This window comes from Pseudoliparis swirei, chromosome 21 (genome assembly GCF_029220125.1).
Source record: "Pseudoliparis swirei isolate HS2019 ecotype Mariana Trench chromosome 21, NWPU_hadal_v1, whole genome shotgun sequence".
Taxonomy (NCBI): Eukaryota; Metazoa; Chordata; class Actinopteri; order Perciformes; family Liparidae; genus Pseudoliparis; species Pseudoliparis swirei.
Window position 1 is genome coordinate 4,701,465 of NC_079408.1, and position 8,057 is coordinate 4,709,521.

Below are 8,057 nucleotides of genomic sequence, written 5' to 3' on the forward strand. Positions count from 1 at the left end.
TATTCTAAAGTCCCTTTTATAAAGGGGCTATTAGACCACAAAAAGACTATTTATCAACAACTTTCTCACGTGAACTCATATATATATATATATATATAAAAGTCAAATTAGTTCTTTTTAGGGCACTTCTTGCTGAGTTTATTTAAAAGATGGATACAAATATATAAAGTATTGAGAAATGTTCTTATTAATGTCTCATAACTGATCTATAAAGCGTATTAACCATTGATTGATACATTACTTACACATTACGACCTTATGATCTGAACTGGATTAGAAAGTGAAAACTACAAAAATAAACTTCAACAATTCAAGATCAAATTGACGGAGCAGGTTCTCTTTTTTATAATAAAGCCATAAAAAAAGTAAGAAAAAACATTTCCAATGAAATCAATACGGTTAAAAAAATAAACAGTTTCAGTTGAAATCAGCACGGATGCAAGAAAATAAGATTATTTTTTTTTACGACATTATTCTTTTTTTTAATTTTTATGATGACTTCTCGGTATTCCTTCCGCACAACAGCAATGTGTTTGTTGTTGTGCGGAGAATCCTTCGTGTTGAGAACATGATTTATAACTGTCACCACTGCCTTGCTAATTAGGTGTGTCAGAAATAAACCCGGAGTATTAAAGCCACTTGAATATTAATGGAGGTGTTAAAGCGGAATCACATTTATTTCCCTCCTGGGTCAAGTACTAGAAAAGAAGGGGAAAAAAACAATGTTGGAAGCACCATTATTCAAATGAGAGTGCACAGACCTTAATAGAAATCAGTCCAACCATTAACTTCTGTTTTAACACAGCCCGGTAATTTAGTTTCCAACATGTGTGGACTTGAGTGACTATTCTGTTCCTGTCTATCTATGTTAATGTGGTCCCATCCATATTTCCCCAAAAAGCCTCATTTGGGACCTTAAAAGGCTCCAAATAAAGATAAATTAGGGTTACCATTTTGCCTTAATCTGGAATAATGCCGGCTAAAACCGAAATGAGTGCCCCAGAGTGGTTTTTATCATTCCTGTTTGCTGATATGGAGCAATAATTCACCTTTGAACTCACATATACAGGACTGTCTCAGAAAATTAGAATATTGTGATAAAGTTCTTTATTTTCTGTAATGCAATTAAAAAAACATTCTGGATTCATTACAAATCAACTGAAATATTGCAAGCCTTTTATTCTTTTAATATTGCTGATTATGGCTTACAGCTTAAGAAAACTCAAATATCCTATCTCTAAATATTAGAATATCATGAAAAAGTATACTAGTAGGGTATTAAACAAATCACTTGAATTGTCTAATTAACTCGAAACACCTGCAAGGGTTTCCTGAGCCTTGACAAACACTCAGCTGTTATAAATCTTACTTGGTCTGAGGAAATATTAAAATTTTATGAGATAGGATTTTAGAGTTTTCTTAAGCTGTAAGCCATAATCAGCAATATTAAAAGAATAAAAGGCTTGCAATATTTCAGTTGATTTGTAATGAATCCAGAATGCATGACATTTTTGTTTTTTTAATTGCATTACAGAAAATAAAGAACTTTATCACAATATTCTAATTTTCTGAGACAGTCCTGTATACCGTGGTGATTTGTGTTTTGTGATTTCTTTTCCTGAACGGCCTTGAAGAATGGCAGCTGGGATCAAAGTTTCCTGAAAAAAACACGTTATACATGCGTGAATAAATCCTCGTGCCCGAGCCCCTCCGACCTCGGTGTAAATAGCTATGAGGTTAAGGAATGTTGTTTTTTAATACGTAAAATAAGACATGGCAGTGCTTTCAAAATAAACATCCACATAACCTGTGATTTATTTTTGCGAAGACAAGCAAAACATTCAAACACAATGTATTTTTAGGGGTCACGTGTGAAATGAAAATATACCATATCCTGAGTGACTAATGCATTATTTTAAAGACGTTATTTTTTAGGAATAACAATTATACAGCCTGCGTTGTGCAGAACTGATATGTGAATCAATTGGGCCTCGCAGTTGCTGTTGGGTGTATTTTGACAGAATCCCGCTAGCTGTTTCCTAATCTCGTATGCTAGGTGAAGCTAACCGGCTGCATGGCTTAACGTTTAGCTAACGCACAAGTGGTATCAATCTAAGATATTTATCAAGAAAACTAATATGTGTCTTTTACTAAATGTCCAATTATTCCTATCCGCTGCCTTTTTTAATTTCTGCAGGATGTTTGATGCCACTCTCACATCTGCACATGCTAGCCTGTTAGCCTAGTGTAGCACAAAGGGGACATGGTACGGTTGCTCTGTCCAAAGGTCACTAAATGTAGCACCTCTAACGCCCACTAAATATATATATATATATATACTACCGTTCAAAAGTTTAGGGTCACTTAGAAATGTCCTTCTTTTTCAAAGCAGTTTTTATTAATGAAGATAACATTAAATTAATCATAAATACACTTTGCATAGTTAATGTGTAAATGACTATTCTCTGGTGTTTAAAGAAGTCTCTACAGAGGTGTGTAGAGGCCCGTCTCCAGTGTTCTAATGGTACATTGTGTCATCTCCTTAGAAGACTAACGGAGGGGTATAAACACCTTGAAAACCCTTTTTATGTGAGCGCAGCTGAAAACAGTTATGCTGGTAAGAGAAGCTATAAAACTGGCCTTCCTTTGAGCAACAAGTTTGACAACATTAATATTTATAATAAAAATCATTATTTCTAACCTTGTCAATATCTTGACTATATTTTATATTCATTTTGAATTCATTAGATAAATAAAAGTGTGAATTTTCATGGAAAACGCCAAATTGTCTGGGTGACACCAAACTTTTAAACAGTAGTGTTAATATATTGGTTGTTTAATCTGTATAAAGAGTAAAAACAACAATCTATGGTTTTAGGAGGTTATTTGCACAGCTAACGCTGCTCGCTGTATAGCATATTTCCCAAAATGGCCGACTATTCCTGGAAAAACACTTTTCTCCAATATTTAGCATACGAGATATTTGGTATTTTTGAAAACATTGTACATTGAAAGAATTTAGAATAAAGTGTTCGCTCAATATCGTAGAGGAAACGTGTGTCTATCTGTCGTCACATGGGTAGCATGCTTTTTGTATTTTTTAATCACGCAAAAAGTTTTTTGTCTCGCCGTGTTGCCGAGGTTAAAACTTCAAACAGCCTAAAACATAAACTAAACCACTAATAACCATGTCTTTGAATGTTGCGGAACAACCGCCATGCACTCTGTAATCAAGCCAAGCTTATAATCAATAAATCAAGTGTCGTGATACGATAAATGAGCCGCGCCGAGGATTTGGAAATGAAAACGTCCGTCGCTGATGACATCTCGTGGCTCGACTTTGTGTCGGATATGTTTAAAACATTATGCTAAAATGTATGAAAATTATATCTGCGTCAAACTGCAATTTGACAACTTTTATTTTGTTGTTGCCTCCCCTCTCTTAATTTCAGGCGCTTTTGAAAATGCTCACATACCCCGCAGGGATAATCAAAGAAGCAGGGCATCTTGACACGACACCTTCTCGTCTCGCCTCTGAAGGCAGCTCGCATTGAAAGGACAGATTTAAAAAGAAAAAACATTGCTGCCATGTTGGATACAGACCAGCACTCACACTCCATAATTATTAGCCTGATGATTGCACACAAGTGTTTTTACGGCTGTTGCATTCTGGATGATGGAAGTTGTTGTGTGTGTCTTCGCCCGCATTTTTTTTCTCTTCTTCTTTTTTTCTGGCTGTCAAAAATTGCATTCTGAGAAAGCCGTACTCCACTCATCAAGAGTCATAATTTACTTGTCAAAGCGGGGGTCCTCTCAGCGGGCGGGAGGCTCCCCGGGGTTATAATTGCGAGACGGTTTGGTTCTCGTGAAATGCCTCCAGTCGGGATGGCGCACGGGCCTGCTAGTCAGGCTTTGTGTGCTCTTTCCTTTTAAAAGTAGGCATTTACACAGAAAATTGTAAAACACACACACACACACACACACACACACACACACTTGACTAGCTTCACTATACTTTCACCGTCAACTCCTTGTCATCAGTTACTTTCAACCCCTCAGAGGGTTATCTCTACGCTGACTCAAGGTCGCCATCAAGTGGACAGAGCATGTAATTCAGTGCAGGTCAGCTGAGGTCTGAGAAAACAAATTGGATTTTGCATCTCGTGCAGAAATTGTAGGGGTTTTTTCTAAGTTTTATTTGAATGCATTGAAAGAGGCATTTTTATATGAATCAGTCAAACATCTGAATCCTAAACACAGTAACAGTAATCACGTGCTGGACATTTTTCTGTAGCTTTATTCTTCTCCAATATCTATATATATATATATTACTTTTTGTCTCTTAAAAAAACACATATATATTTCTTTTTTTTCTTTAAAAACAAAAATATATCTATAAATAAATAAATATATATTTATATATATATAAATATATATATTAATTTTAAAAAAAATTAAAGAAATATATATATATAAATAGAGAAAAAAGGTATATATACCTTTTTTTCTCTTAAAAAATATATACATATATATATATTTTTTTAAAATATATATATTTATATATAAATATTTATATTCATTTATATATTAATTTTTTTAAAGGAAAAAAATATATAAATATTATACTCTAATGCATTTCAGAGGGAATTATTGTACTTTTTCCCTCTCAGCTGGTTGCTTCTTAGATTATGATTACAAATGAATAAAATACACGATGCATTGTTCATGATTCTCTCAATGGCCTGTGAATCTCACAACCCCTGTTGTAAAAGTAAATGTTTTCTTTGTGATATTTGTACATTTGACTGTAAATAAAGAATCTGATTACTTCTTCAACCGCATTTTTTAATTTATCCAGGAATATTCACATTATTAAGATATCCCGCTAGATAAATTCATCACAGCTCTCCACCATGTCCTCCATCATCTAACACTTCCCCCCACGTGGACAGCGCCATCGTGCGCCGCCAAATGTCCTCTCCTCCATCGGACTCTCTTCCTCTCCCCTCATCCCTCCTCCATCGGACTCTCTTCCTCTCCCCTCATCCCTCCTCTCACTGACCTCTCGGTACCTTTCTCCTACTTTGGTTAACTCCTCCTCACTTTGCTTCTGGAAACACTCTCTCACTCCATTCCTCCACCTTTCTCCGCCCTCTTTCATCCTCTCCAGCTCTACTCACAGTTTGTCATTTTCCTCCCTCAATCCCCCGACCTCCTCATCCCTCGCTTTAACTCCTTCCTCCAGCTTTATCTTCAGGCGCTCCGTCTCCTCTCCCATCTTCTCGTTCTGCTCCTCCACTCTCCTCCCGCTCCGCCGCCACGGACGCCGCGCTCTCGTTCGCCCTCGCCGCCTTCTTTTTCCTACTCCAGGATCATGCTCGTCGTCTCCTTCTCCATCCTGTACGTTGCTCCTCTCGTCCTTCCTCTTCCTCTTCCTCTTTCTGGTCTTACACAGGAAGAGGATTATTCACAACGGTTGTGAAAGACAAAACGGAAACGCCGTCGCTCATTTAAAACGACAGGAAGTCAAAACGGTGGAGCTTCTGAAGTGCACACGCACACACACACGGACACACACACACACACACCAATGCACAGGTGCATGTTGCAGAGATGAATCCATGTATGTACATAGAGAACATGTATATATACATAGAGAACATGTATATATACATAGAGAACATGTATATACACATAGAGAACATGTATATACACATAGAGAACATGTATATACACATAGAGAACATGTATACACACATAGAGAACATGTATATGCACATAGAGAACATGTATATACACATAGAGAACATGTGTATACACATAGAGAACATGTATATACACATAGAGAACATGTATATACACATAGAGAACATGTATATACACATAGAGAACATGTATATATACATAGAGAACATGTATATACACATAGAGAACATGTATATACACATAGAGAACATGTATATACACATAGAGAACATGTATATACACATAGAGAACATGTGTATATACACATAGAGAACATGTATATACACATAGAGAACATGTATATATACAAAGAGAACATGTATATATACATAGAGAACATGTGTATATACACATAGAGAACATGTATATACACATAGAGAACATGTATATACACATAGAGAACATGTATACGCACATAGAGAACATGTATATACACATAGAGAACATGTATACACACATAGAGAACATGTATATACACATAGAGAACATGTATATTTATACTTCGTGATGAGTTTTCTGACTTGAGGAAGAGCATGTCATTAGCTTCATCTGAATATACTTCACTGTTTATGTTCCACGATGTAATCTATATAGTTTCATTTTATAATTCACACAGTAACCGGTTCCTGATATTATAAATTACACACATATTATTATACAAATTAAGTATATTCTTGACCTCGGAAACCGGAGTTGACGCAATGTTCTCAGCACAAGACCCGTACTGTGTGACCCGCTGGAGATATTCTTATAAATGCCAATTATCGGGTGAGCGTAAAGTGCTCCCTGTCACTTTGAGTTCTTTATAATTCTGCGTCTCCTTCTTGCGTCTTTCTGTAAACATTACCCGTGTTCCTCTGAGCGTGAGGGAGCGGCGCCTGAATCAACACTGGATTCAAACAGACGTCTGATTGATGCGTTTATTTTCCAGCTGCAAATTATTTTCTAAAAACAGTCGTTGTGTTTGTGTGAGCGTCCAACGCACAGGAGAAAAACGGTTCTCGAATGGCTCTTTAAAAAGGCTTACGAAGAACCATCAACTACTGGAGAACCATTTTAGAAACGAGGCCTTAAAGAACCATTTTCTGAAGGTTCTTTGAGACACTTTTAAAGGTTCTTTGAATAACTATTTAAGGACATGGTTCTTTAAAGAACCCTGGTTTGAAAGGTTCTTTGTGTGAACCAGAAATGGTGCCTTGAAGAGCCATCTTTTAAGGTTCTTTGAGACCCCTTTATTTGAAGAACTATTCAAGGAAATGGTTCTTTAAATAACCATGTTTTTAAGCTTCTTTGTGGAACCATAACTGGTGTCTTAAAGAACCATGTTTTTAAGGTTCTTTGAGACACCTTTAAAGGTTCTTTGAAGAACTATTTTAGGACATGGTTCTTTAAAGAACCCTGGTTTGAAAGGTTCTTTGTGAAACAATAAATGTTGCCTTAAAGAACCATCTTGTAAGGTTCTTTGTGGAACCATAACTGGTGTCTTAAAGAACCATGTTTTTAAGGTTCTTTGAAACACCTTTAAAGGTTCTTTGAAGAACTATTTTAGGACATGGTTCTTTAAAGAACCCTGGTTTGAAAGGTTCTTTGTGGAACCATAAATGGTGCCTTAAAGAACCATGTTTTTAAGGTTCTTTGAGACACCTTTAAAGGTTATTTGAAGAACTATTTAAGGACATGGTTCTTTAAAGAACCCTGGTTTGAAAGGTTCTTTGTGGAACCATAAATGGTGCCTTAAAGAACCATCTTTTAAGGTTCTTTGAGGCACCTTCATAGGTTATCTCAAGAACTATTCAAAGAAGTGGTTCTTAAAAGAACCATGGTTTGAAAGGTTCTTTGTGGAATCAGAAATGTTGCCTTAAAGAACCATGTTTTTAAGGTTCTTTGAAACACCTTTAAAGGTTATTTGAAGAACTATTTAAGGACATGGTTCTTTAAAGAATCCTGGTTTGAAAGGTTCTTTGTGGAACCAGAAATGGTTCTTCTATGGCATTGCTCTGAAGAACCCTTTTCGGTTCCTGGCGGTACCTCCATGTTTCAGTGTGCCGTTTCCCATCATGTTTCCAATGAAAACACACGACGGCACGATGACATCATCCTTCATGATTCATCTTTTCCTCCTCAGTCTGGCTCCAGACAAACAATCCCTTGTTTACGGATTGAAGCGGCCATTTTGATTTGGCGCCTTTGGTAGAGTTTGTTTTGAGCTCTCTTAAAGTGTTTGAATGTTACCAAGATGGATGCCTTTTCTTGTGTGAATGTCAAATGAATTACTGAAGCACTTCCCTCAAAAATAAAAGACTCCATTTCAT